Source organism: Scyliorhinus torazame, chromosome 15 (genome assembly GCF_047496885.1).
Source record: "Scyliorhinus torazame isolate Kashiwa2021f chromosome 15, sScyTor2.1, whole genome shotgun sequence".
NCBI lineage: Eukaryota > Metazoa > Chordata > Chondrichthyes > Carcharhiniformes > Scyliorhinidae > Scyliorhinus > Scyliorhinus torazame.
In genome coordinates this window covers 183,631,077-183,644,708 of record NC_092721.1, presented here as the reverse complement: position 1 = coordinate 183,644,708, position 13,632 = coordinate 183,631,077, and the positions used below count along the sequence as shown (strand labels likewise).

General features: G+C 44.8%; 1 protein-coding gene across 2 annotated transcripts in view; it reads left to right on the top strand.

The window, feature by feature from the left end:
- The window catches only part of oca2 (oculocutaneous albinism II), a 690,248-nt gene that overhangs the window by 227,708 nt on the left and 448,908 nt on the right, over nt 1-13,632 (top strand). The window lies entirely within an intron of this gene.

The following is a 13,632-nucleotide window of genomic DNA, read 5'->3' as shown; positions in this document are numbered from 1 at the left end:
TAGAGAACTTGGTTGAAACCTACATGAGTATTTTTTACAAAGTACTTTAAAAGCAAAGATTTTCATATTTATGTGATGTATATGTTGATCTATAATTAAATACAGAAGATCACTATCCTGCTTGACTGTTGTTTTGTTTTTCCTGGGGTCAATTTTTCAGCTGGATGACAAAAGAGCCCAGGGCTGACATGAGGAAAAATACGGGGCGGAATTCTCTCAGCCCAGGCCGGACCAGAGAATCGCTGGGCCGGGCGTGAATCGCGCGCCGCCGCCCCAACGCCGGTCCGCTGATTCTCCGGAGAGCGGAGAATCGGTGCCATTGGCGCTGGCATGGCACTGGTCAGGCGCCGCTCTATGGGGCCCCCCCCCCCCGGCGATTCTCCACCCGGGATGGGGCAAGCGGCCGGAAAAAAATTCCGAGTCCCGCCTGCACCGTCCATGTGTGGTCTTACCCGACGGGACCTTGTCGTGCATCCATCCGGGGGAGGCCTGGTAGGGGGGGGGAGGGGGATCCGATCCCGGGGGGGCCTCCGATCCCGGGGGGGCCTCCGCTGTGGCCTGGCCCGCGATCGAGGCCGATCGGCGGGCTGGCTTCTCGGGCTGGGGGCCTCTTTTGCTCCATGCCGGCCCCTGTAGCCCTATGCCATGTTGTGTCGGGGCCGGCGCGGAGAAGGGAGTCACCGCGCATGTGTGCAATCGCGCCGGTCGGACTGCGCATGTGCAGACCCGTGGCGCCCATCGGTATCAGTATTGGCAGCTGGAGCGGCGTGGCCCGTGATGGCCACATGTAGGGGTCAGAATCGCTGCTCCTGGGGGCATGTTGACGCCAGTGAAACGCGACGGCGTTTACGACGGCGTCAACACTTAGCCTCAGGATCAGAGAATCCCTCACAGGATTTCTACGCAGTGTGTGGCTAGGGTCTGGAAAGTGCTGCCTGAGAGTGTGGTCGAGGCAGATTCAATGGTGGCATTCAACAGGGAATTGGATAAGCAGCTGAAGAGAGAAATATTGCAGGGATACTGGGAAAGGACGGGAGAGTGGGACCAGCCGAGTTGTTCCTGCTGAAAACTGACATGGACACAAGGGGATGTAACCTTTCTGTGATTTTAATTCTGCCTGTGTACTTTGATTCAATTGCCCCTCCCCACCCCAGTTAAGCTAATGACAAAACCTGTACCTGACTGTCCATTTGCAATGCCATGGAGATCGAGAGTAATATATATGTTAAATTCTGTCCTGAATACCCTTCTGATTTTCCTCCTGTGCTGTTCTCCTGATTTAATTAATTACTGACAGGAGTTTAGTGACGGATTGAATTTGCAGCTGTGCTGTTTGTTGATCATCAATTGTTTTATGAAGTCTAAGAGCTTCAGTTGATGTTTTCAAAGTGTTTTGGCTCAATCACAATTGGCAATCTGGATGGTTAATTTGTACAACATTAATAGGGCCAAACTTGAAAGGAAATGTTTAAAAAAATTCTTTCATGCTGAAGTGGAAAATAACTTATTCACACCAAAGATTTGAGTTCAGTCAATTTATTGGCAAAAGCTTTTGGGAGAAAGTCAGTGCTCGTGGTCACCTTCTCAATTGTACAATGGCAGTTAGCCTCTTTTATACATCTACATTTGGTTAGTTCCTAATTAGCTTGGGGGGGGGGGTTACATACACAACCAATTAGGCCCCCCTAGCAACAATTAGCTTCCAATCACATTCCTCTGAGACCATCTGTTATCTAATGCTCGCAACTCCTTGTCCACAATTACAAGGATAACAGGTATCTCAATAGTTAACGGTCAGTTTGTCAGTTACAGAATGACTCAGCAATTAATCGGAATGTGGCAGATGTCAGTAGGTGACTGAGAGAATGACTCGCCAGTAACCGTATACTTATCAGGTCAGTGCAGAATTAGATTGCCGTGGTGCCCTGGGAGGTAAGCCAGTATAGAATGACTCAGCAGTCCACACTATTGCAGGCATAAGCTAATAATTAAACATAATAAAATAGAGAGGTTCCTAATGAATGAATGAATAACCTCTAATGTAAATTTCCCTTAACAATCCCTCTTTTTGGTCTAGAATTGCGTTAACAATTCCTCAGACCAACAATATTGTTGCTGTCTTGTTTGTATTTCTTATATAAACACATCATCATAGTTGTCACCCCCTTTTTCCGCATCGTCGTCTTCTCCGTCTTGGTGGTGTTGTCATTAACGGGATGTCTTCTTGGTGATGAGCCGAGTCTACTGGCATCATCCGCACCATAGCCATCTTAGAACATAGATTAAGGCATCCAATGATTATACAGCATACAATTATAATAACAATAAATATTATCAATCCATGCATCAGGTAAGACCCCCATGACCGAGCTATGAGAGCTGACTCTGAGCTGACCCCTTTTATATCAGGGTTTATATCCCCCTTCAAATTGTACTGACTAACATATATCCCTGACCTTTATCATTTGTGTGTTCATGGCGTGATTTTAAATTATGCTCAGAAATCAATTGTAAATTTATCCATATCTCAGACGAGTGTCGATAGACTCTTTTTCGTTCTTCCCTCAAGTCCAATCACCGTGAACCACAGCTGTAGCTGCGCAGGAAGGTAACGCAATGGCTACATCCGTGTGTTCCACTACCTCCAAAGCATTTTACTTCCTTGGGGTAGCAGCACCGTAGAAGCTTCCTCATGTTCCTTAGAAACAGCACACAACTCAGTCCAACAGTAACCAAAGGGTCTTTGTCCATCACTGGCTGTCTAGTGTCCCATTTATCCGTCATCCAAATTGCTTTCCGTTTCTCATTGGAATGGTAAATTATGATATCATGTACTATCCACTGACTCCCTTGCCTCATTAATCTAAAAGGTTCAATCTATCTTGCTTCTATTCCTGACTTCCTCACATTAATGTCTAACATTGTCCTGAACCATGTACGTCTGCCAGCCCTGGTTTACATGAGACAATAACTTTCTGCTAAGTTTCCTTCAAATCCCTTTCGTCCATTATCATTTCCCTTACAACATGAAGTGTATATTTGCCATTATAACATTTGCAACATAATAAGCCAACAGTAGTCGCAAAACCACCCCTAGGGTATCAGTAGGCACATTTAATACATTCAACTATTGGGGTTACAACCCAATTGAATCCATACATAACAGTCCCTGACAATTTACAAGACATTTCTTCCTTAATAACAATTACAGCTCTCCAATGCAATATTGTTTGCTGCATTGGTTACAAATTTCCCGCCGTGGCAAAAATTCTTAAACTATTATCATCCAGCATGTGGGGATTCCTCGTCAGTCGCTGCTGTCTGCCGAGACCCTTAATAACTCCGCCGCGTAGTATGTGCCCCGTGGAGACCAAAGATCATCCATCAGCTGAGTCCAGGACACATGTCCAGGTCGAGATGTGTGACCAAAGGTTTCACTGCTCAGTAATAATTTGATATTTTGATTTGTTTCTAACCCGTAAAGGTTTCCTCCGGGCTCTTTCATTTAATTCTCTCAAATATGTAGCCAATTGTATCATTAGTTTTCCCCCAGTACTGTGTAAAATATTTTTCTCTGGACTGCAGTTCTCTTTTCTTCGTCCGAACAAGTATGTCTGTATTATTTTTTCCATCTGAAAAATCAAATGAACAGGTGTACTTTCTTTTTGTGTTTGGATACTCCAGAAGTGCCCTCTCCAGGACTTCCGGATTTCCTTTGCCATCATTTCTTTCCTTTTTCTTTTTTTTTTGAATGATTTGTTGTCCTTATCATTTATGTACATCATACAATTAAGGCCTGTTAAGCTTCCTCATTCTGCCATGCACCCCTGAGTGACATTCGAAGAATCTTAAACACCTCCTCTTTTGCCCGCTCCGTGATCCAATCTGGTCTAAACCTTACCCTGATACATTTCGGTTATTGCTACTGCTTTTACTTAAATTTCTTTATTTTTGATTATGACCGGATCGTGATGAAGGTAAGTTCTGAACATGACATTTCAACTTTTTCATCTGTCCTATCAATGCTGCTAACGGGTTTTAATTCAGAGTCTTCCCACCAATTGGGTCATGTTTTTTCATTGTGATACAATTTATTTTGCTCCAGACACCATGGGCGGGATTCTCCGAAATGGAGGCAGAGTGTTCGCGCCGTCGTGAACGCCGTCCAAGTTCACGACGGCACGAAACGGCCCCTATCCAGACCGATTCAGGGCCCGATAATGGGCTAGGAGTGGCGCCGCCACATATACGCACGCCAGGCCTTGGCGCCGCGAAAAGGCGGCGCCGCATGCATGACTCGGCTGGCGCCGCAAAACTGGCGTCACCCGCGCATCCGTGGGTTGGCCGGCACCAATCCGTGCATGCGTTGTTGCCGTCCTCTCTGAGTCCGCCCCGCAAGAAGATGTCTGACGGATCTTGCGGGGCTGCGGAAGAAAGGAGATCCTCCTCCAGAGAGGCCGGCCTGGCGATCGGTGGGCACCGATCGCGGGCCAGACCACATTTGAGGCCCCCCTGGTGCAGGATCCCCCCTCCCCTCCCCCACAGTCCGCCCCCCCCCAGCATTCCCGCGCTGTTCCCGCTGGCAGCGACCAGGTCTGGACGGCGCCGGGGGGAACCCGCCGTTTTGGGCAGGCCGCTCGGCCCATCTGGCACTGAGAATCGCGGGGGTACCGGTGATTCACCATTTTGGCTGTTTCGGGCGATTCACTGGACCGCGCCGTGCAAAACGCGATTGTGCCGATCTGGCCGCTTCCGTGAATCGCGGGAGGGCGTCGGACCGGCGTGGCGGGAATATCTGGCGACCCAGGCGATTCTCCAAACCGGCGCGGGAGCGGAGAATCGCGCCCCATGCTTCTCTAATTCAACTGTATGTTTACCCAAATTCTGAACAATTGTATCTTTACCTTTTACAGCGTCACTGATTCATAGAATTTACAGTGCAGAAGGAGGCCATTCCGCCCATCGAGCCTGCGCTGGCCCTTGGAAAGAGCTTCCCTCTCATCCTATCCCCGAAACCCAGTTACCCCACCTAATCGTTTTGGCCACTAAGGGCAATTTATCATGGCCAATCCACCTAACCTGCACATCTTTGGACTGTGGGAGGAAACCGGAGCACCCGGAGGAAACCCACGCACACACGGGGAGAACGTGCAGACTCTGCACAGACAGTGACCCAAGCCAGGAATCGAACCTGGGACGCTGGAGCTGTGAAGCAACTATGCTAACCACTGTGCTACCGTGCTGCCCATGATTACTTTGCCTGTGGTTTTCGTTGGTAGCTTCACACAAATTTCCTTTGTATTATCGATTGGTTTTAATATCTTAATTTTTCCTGCATCTATTTTCATTAACTCTCTCCTGCCATCAGATTCTCATTTCCAGATACTGCAAGTAATTCTCCCAATCTAATTTCTGGTCCACTATCTTTATTCCCTAAAGCTCCTCCTCCCATGTATTTAACATTCCAACCATCAATTTTTCGCTTCTGAATTTCCTGTGATAAGTGGGCTCTAGGACCCTGGTGGAGCTATGCCGGGTCAATTTCAACACATTAGCTTCAAAGTAATTTCCTGCAAGCAGCTGCTGAGTTAACTTCTAATTGATGTGAAACTCGGTTTTGTAAAATACAACATTTTTAAAACTACAAACACCAAAGGAAATTCACAAGTCCTTATTGAACACACACACATTTACCTACTTTAGTTTTGCAAATTCGGGATATAGTTTTCTAACTCCTCTTACAGTTGCCGGGCGTGGCATCTGTTGTACCGCTTTTTTTCGGTCTACCGGCATTTCTTTGAGTCCTTGTGAGATTAGATGTCCTAAATATAGCACTTGTTCTTTTCCAATTTACGCCACTTTAGGACTCACTTTAAATCCTGCAGTGTCCAATTCGCTTAACACCACATATAATGCCTCCTGGTGTCCTGACTTGGATTCTGAGGCAATCAGTATATCATCTACATACTGTAATATTGTACATATTCTTTCATTAAGTTATTCCCCATTATTGTTCCCTCATTATTTTTGTTCCCTCATTATTTTTGTTCCTTCATTATTTTTACAAATGCAAAATCGCATTGGTATATACAAATGATTAATTTCCACCAATGTGGTTTCACTTAGGTAGGCGGGTGTTTTGCTTCCTCGTACCCCGGTGATATAAATCATTTTAATTGAGGTAGGCAGGGTGAGATCGGTAATAGATATAGATGCACCCGTGTCCACTAGCATCTCGCCTTGGTGGCCCCCCCCCCCCGGGGACACATAAATCCGCCCCTCCTTTTTGCTATTAATAAAGGGGGCCACAGACTGTCAGTCTATCTTTTCCTCGGTCCCCTGATATGTTGCAGTGACTGCAACGGGGTCCTCCATTCCCAGATCTGTTTCCTTTCTTTGGTTGTCGACAGTTCGTCGCGAAATGTCCCTGTCTGCCACAGTTGTAACATTTTAAATTTGGCTGTGTCGCACCTCCCCTACCATAAGCTCTAATGTTTTCTTGTTTTATTTTTATTTGGCGTTTCTCTTCTCCGCCGGTTATTCCACACGCCCACTCTACTAGTGCATCATACCCTCGGGGTGCGACTACTCCCATTTTTAAGATGGTCTGGTGGTTACTTGGGAGCCCGTCTTTAAAGGCTTGGATAAAGGCACGATCAGCGCATGCTGGGTTTACTATTCCTCAACATACTTCGCAGACCCAGAACAATCGTTCCCCATGTTCAGAGGCTCCCTCTCCCTTTTGTTGAATCTTACTCCAATGAGTGAGGGCGTTACGCAGGGCGGTTTGTACTGCTGTTTTAAATGGGGTGAAGTTCGCCTGTTGGGCGTCCACTTCGGTAAGGAGGGGTAATGCCTGCGCCCAGACTCCAGTTTGGAAGCCATTTGTGTTGCCTGGACCGTTAACAAGTCTCCATTTATCCTGAGGGCATGTGGCTCTGACTAATTGGTGAATGTCCCGCAAATGTACTTGATGTCATACCCATGCGATGTCTAAATCCACCCAAAATTTGGCATTTGCACTTCGTGGTTGTAATTTGCCCAAGGAATCCAATATTTCCTGTCTTTCCCTGGGGGTGAAGGGTTTATAAGTTGCCCTCGATTGTGCGGCAGTTCCTGTCCCGGTTACCGGGGCCATATTACATTCTTCCGTATCCCCCTGAGGTAGGGAAGGGGCTGTTACCTCATGTGTTGTCTCATAAGGTGGAAGGAGACCCCAATGATTCTCCTCTAACAGTTGATTCCTTTTTCTTAATTCCCTTACACTAGATTCTAATTTTTTATCTTATCTTTGTCCTCAGGCCATTTTTTGGTAGAGGCTGTTACTTGTTCAATTAGTCCGGCCAATTGGTGTACTAACAATACTCCTGCTTTCTTCGTTTTATCTGCCTTTTCCCCATCAATCCATTTCCTTTGTTGTTCCAATGTCTGATAGACATCCCAACCATCTTTCTGCATCTTCTTAATTAGTGAGTGTCTGTCGGTCAGATACTTATTTATCAGTGACCCCGTCGGTCCCTGTTTCACTTCCTCTCCTGCCATTTTGGTAACAATTTTTATACTCACGATTATCCCCGAGTCTACCGATCGTGTTTATCCACCGGAGAGCACTCTTCAACCACCGGTATTTAGTGCGCTTTTCACCCCCCCCCCCGACCACGTCTTGGTCTCACCCGAGTCCGACAAACTCTGGAATGATCAGTTCTCTCTTGCCGTATACACACGTTGAGATGAAAGTATACTTACAATCCGTATCTTGTTCCGACATTTGACCGCTCACACACACTTTCTCACAGCTGCCTGAGTCTCCCTCACAAGTGCTCTTTCTCCAGTCCCGACACCCACTTCAGGGTCCTGACCTTCGCGTGAGAGGATTTCCTCCCTTAACAACCGGTCTAAGGCTGTGTGTTAGGGATGAGCACTTCCTTGTCCTTAGGTTAACTCAGGCAGTTACCATTCTCTCAGTCACTGAACCTTTTATGAATTGACTCAAGTCTTTACCAATGTTCGATTATTCTGTCCCGGCTCTCTCGAAGGGGTGGCCAGCCGCTTTAGTCCGGAGACAGAATCCCATCCTCGTTGCCAATTGAAGTGGAAAATAACTTATTCACACCAAAGATTTGAGTCAAGCCAATTTATTGGCAAAAACTTTTGGGAGAAAGCCAGGCACTCCGCAGTGCTCGTGGTCACCTTCTCAATTGTACAATGGCAGTTAGCCTCTTTTATACATGTACACTTGGTTAGTTCCTAATTAGCTTGGGGGGTTACATACACGACCATTTAGGCCCCCCTAGCAACAATTTGCTTCTAATCACATTCGTCCGAGACCATCCATTATCTAATGCTTGCAACTCCTTGTCCACAATTACAAGGATAACAGGTATCTCAATAGTTAACGGTCAGTTTGTCATTTACAGAATGATTCAGCAATTAATCGGAATGTGGCAGATGTCAGTAGGTGACGGAGAGAATGACTCGCCAGTAACCGGATACTTATCAAGTCAGTGCAGAATTAGATTGCCGTGGTGCCCTGGTAAGTAAGCTAGTATAGAATGACTCAGCAGTCCACACTATTGCAGGCATAAGCTAATAATTAAACATAATAAAATAGAGAGATTCCTAATGAATAAATGAATAACCTCAAATGTAAATTTCCCTTAACAATCCCTCCTTTTGCTCTAGAATTGTGTTAACAATTCCTCAGACCGACAATATTCCGGTTGCTGCCTTGTTTGCATTTCTTATATAAACAGATCATTGGAGAGTGGCGAATGTCATGCCCCTGTTCAAAAAAGGGACTCGGGATAACCCTGGGAATTACAGGCCAGTTAGTCTTACTTCAGTGTTAGGCAAAGTAATGGAAAGAGTACTGAAGGATACTGAGCATCTGGAAAGACACTGCTTGATTAGGGATAGTCAGCACGGATTTGTGAGGGGTAGGTCTTGCCTTACAAGTCTTATTGAATTCTTTGAGGAGGTGACCAAGCATGTGGATGAAGGTAACGCAGTGGATGTAGTGTACATGGATTTTAGTAAGGCATTTGATAAGATTCCCCATGGTAGGCTTATGCAGAAAGTAAGGAGGCATGCGATAATGGGAAATTTGGCCAGTTGGATAACGAACTGGCTAACCGATAGAAGTCAGAGAGTGGTGGTGGATGGCAAATATTCAGCCTGGATCCCAGTTACCAGTGGCGTACCGCAGGGATCAGTTCTGGGTCCTCTGCTGTTTGTGATTTTCATTAATGACTTGGATGAGGGAGTTGAAGGGTGGGTCAGTACATTTGCAGACGATACGAAGATTGGTGGAGTTGTGGATAGTGAGGAGGACTGTTGTCGGCTGCAAAGAGACATAGATAGGATGCAGAGCTGGGCTGAGAAGTGGCAGATGGAGTATAACCCTGAAAAGTGTGAGGTTGTCCATTTTGGAAGGAAAAATATGAATGCGGAATACAGGCTTAACGGTAGAGTTCTTGGCAATGTGGAGGAGCAGAGAGATCTTGGGGTCTATGTTCATACATCTTTGAAAGTAGCCACTCAAGTGGATAGAGCTGTGAAGAAGGCCTATGGTGTGCTCGCGTTCATTAACAGAGGGATTGAATTTAAGAGCCGTGAGGTGATGATACAGCTGTACAAAACTTTGGTAAGGCCACATTTGGAGTACTGTGTACAGTTCTGGTCGCCTCATTTTAGGAAGGATGTGGACGCTTTGGAAAATGTGCAAAGGAGATTTACCAGGATGTTGCCTGGAATGGAGAGTAGGTCTTACGAGGAAAGGTTGAGGGTGCTAGGCCTTTTCTCATTAGAACGGAGAAGGATGAGGGGCGACTTGATAGAGGTTTATAAGATGATCAGGGGAATAGATAGAGTAGACAGTCAGAGACTATTTCCCCAGGTGGAACAAAGCATTACAGGAGACATAAATTTAAGGTGAATGGTGGAAGATATAGGGAGGATGTCAGAGGTAGGTTCTTTACCCAGAGAGTAGTGGGGGCATGGAATGCACTACCTGTGGAAGTAGTTGAGTCGGAAACATTAGGGACCTTCAAGCAGCTATTGGATAGGTACATGGATTACGGTAGAATGATATAGTGAAGGTTAATTTGTCCTTAAGGGCAGCACGGTAGCATTGTGGATAGCACAATTGCTTCTCAGCTCCAGGGTCCCAGGTTCGATTCCGGCTTGGGTCACTGTCTGTGCGGAGTCTGCACGTTCTCCCCGTGTCTGCGTGGGTTTCCTCCGGGTGCTCCGGTTTCCTCCCACAGTCCAAAGATGTGCAGGTTAGGTGGATTGGCCATGATAAATTGCCCTTAGTGTCCAAAATTGCCCTTAGTGTCGGGTGGAGGTGTTGACCTTGGGTAGGGAGCTCTTTCCAAGAGCCGGTGCAGACTCAATGGGCTGAATGGCCTCCTTCTGCACTGTAAATTCAATGATAATCTATGATTAATCTAGGACAAAAGTTCGGCACAACATCGTGGGCTGAAGGGCCTGTTCTGTGCTGTATTTTTCTATGTTCTATCATATTTGTCACCCCTTTTTTCCGGTCGCCTTCTTCTCCATCTTGATGGTGTTGTCATTAACGGGATGTCTTCTTGGTGATGAGCCGATTCTACTGGCATCATCCGAACCATAGCCATCTTAGAACATAGATTAAGGCATCCAATGATTATACAGCATACAATTATAATAACGATAAATATTATCAATCCATGCATCAGGTAAGACCCCCATGACCGAGCTATGAGAGCTGGTTCTGAGCTGACCCCTTTTATTTTAGGGTTTATATCCCCCTTCTAATCGTACTGACTAACATATATCCCTGATCTTTGTCATTTGTGTGTTCATGGCGTGATTTTAAATTATGCTCAGAAATCAATTGTAAATTTATCCATATCTCAGACTAGTGTCGATAGACTCTTTTTCTTTCTTCCCTCAAGTCCAATCACCGTGAACCACAGCTGTAGCTGCGCAGGAAGGTAACGCAATGGCTACATCCGTGTGTTCCACTACCTCCAAAGCATTTTACTTCCTTGGGGTAGCAGCACCGTAGAAGCTTCCTCATGTCCCTTAGAAACAGCACACAACTCAGTCCATCAGTAACCAAAGGGTCTTTGTCCATCACTGGCTGTCTAGTGTCCCATTTATCCGTCATCCCAAATTGCTTTTCGTTTCTCATTGGAATGGTAAATTATGATATCATGTACTATCCACTGATTCCCTTGCCTCATTAATTTAAAAGGTTCAATCTATCTTGCTTCTATTCCTGACTTCCTCACATTAATGTCTAACATTGTCCTGAACCATGTACGTCTGCCAGCCCTGGTTTACGTGAGACAATAACTTTCTGCTAAGTTTCCTTCAAATCCCTTTCGTCCATTATCATTTCCCTTACAACATGAAGTGTATATTTGCCATTATAACATTTGCAACATAATAAGCCAACAGTAGTCGCAAAACCACCCTAGGGTATCAGTAGGCACATTTAATACATTCAACTATTGGGGTTACAACCCAATTGAATCCATACATAACAGTCCCTGACAATTTACAAGACATTTCTTCCTTAATAACAATTACTGCTCTCCAATGCAATATTGTTTGCTGCATTGGTTACAAATTTCCCGCCGTGGCAAAAATTCTTAAACTATTGTCATCTAGCATGTGGGGATTCCTCGTCAGTCGCTGCTGTCTGCCGAGACCCTTAATAACTCCGCCGCGTAGTATGTGCCCCGTGGAGACCGTAGATCATCCATCAGCTGAGTCCAGGACACATGTCCAGGTCGAGATGTGTGACCAAAGGTTTCACTGCTCAGTAATAATTTGATATTTTGATTTATTTCTAACCCGTAAAGGTTTCCTCCGGGCTCTTTCATTTAATTATCTCAAATATGTAGCCAATTGTATCATCAGTTTTCCCCCAGTCCTGTCTAAAATATTTTTCTCTGGACTGCAGTTCTCTTTTCTTCGTCCGAACAAGTATGTCTGTATTATTTTTTCCATCTGAAAAATCAAATGAACAGGTGTACTTTCTTTTTGTGTTTGGATACTCCAGAAGTGCCCTCTCCAGGACTTCCGGATTTCCTTTGCCATCATTTCTTTCCTTTTTCTTTTTTTTTTTGAATGATTTGTTGTCCTTATCATTTATGTACATCATACAATTAAGGCCTGTTAAGCTTCCTCATTCTGCCATGCACCCCTGAGTGACATTTGAAGAATCTTAAACACCTCCTCTTTTACCCGCTCCGTGATCCAATCTGGTCTAAACCTTACCCTGATACATTTTGGTTATTGCGACTGCTTTTACTTCAATTTCTCTATTTTTGATTATGACCGGATCGTTATGAAGGTAAGTTCCGAACATGACATTTCAACTTTTTCATCTGTCCTATCAATGCTGCTAACGGGTTTTAATTCAGAGTCTTCCCACCAATTGGGTCATTTTTTTACATTGTGATACAATTTCTTTTGCTCCAGACACCATGCTTCTCTAATTCAACTGTATGTTTACCCAAATTCTGGACAATTGTATCTTTACCTTTTACAGCGTCACTGATTACTTTGCCTGTGGTTTTCATTGGTAGCTTCACCCAAATTTCCTTTGTATTATCGATTGGTTTTAATATCTTAATTTTTCCTGCATCTATTTTCATTAACTCTCTCCTGCCATCAGATTCTCATTTCCTGATACTGCAAGTAATTCTCCCAATCTAATTTCTGGTCCACTATCTTTATTCCCTAAAGCTCCTCCTACCATGTATTTAACATTCCAAACAGCAATTTTTCGCTTCTGAATTTCTTGTGATCAGTGGGCACTAGGACCCTGATGGAGCTATGCCGGGTCAATTTCAACACATTAGTTTCAAAGTAATTTCCTGCAAGCAGCTGCTGAGTTAACTTCTAATTGATGTGAAACTCGGTTTTGTAAAATACAACATTTTAAGAACTACAAACACCACAGGAAATTCACAAATCCTTATTGAACACGCACACATTTCCCTACTGTAGTTTTGCAAATTCGGGATATAGTTTTCTAACTCCTCTTACAGTTGCCGGGCGTGGCATCTGTTGTACCACTTTTTTTCGGTCTACCGGCATTTCTTTGAGTCCTTGTGAGATTAGATGTCCTAAATATAGCACTTGTTCTTTTCCAATTTACGCCATTTTAGGACTCACTTTAAATCCTGCAGTGTCCAATTCGCTTAACACCACATATAATGCCTCCTGGTGTCCTGACTTGGATTCTGAGGCAATCAGTATATCATCTACATACTGTAATATTGTACATATTCTTTCATTAAGTTATTCCCCATTATTGTTCCCTCATTATTTTTGTTCCCTCATTATTTTTGTTCCTTCATTATTTTTACAAATGCAAAATCGCATTGGTATATACAAATGATTAATTTCCACCAATGTGGTTTCACTTAGGTAGGCGGGTGTTTTGCTTCCTCCTACCCCGGTGATATAGATCATTTTAATTGAGGTAGGCAGGGTGAGATCGGTAATAGATATAGATGCACCCGTGTCCACTAACATCTCTCCTTGGTGGCACCCCCCCCCCCCCGGGACACATAAATCCGCCCCTCCTTTTTGCTATTAATAAAGGGGGCCGCAGACTGTCAGTCTATCTTT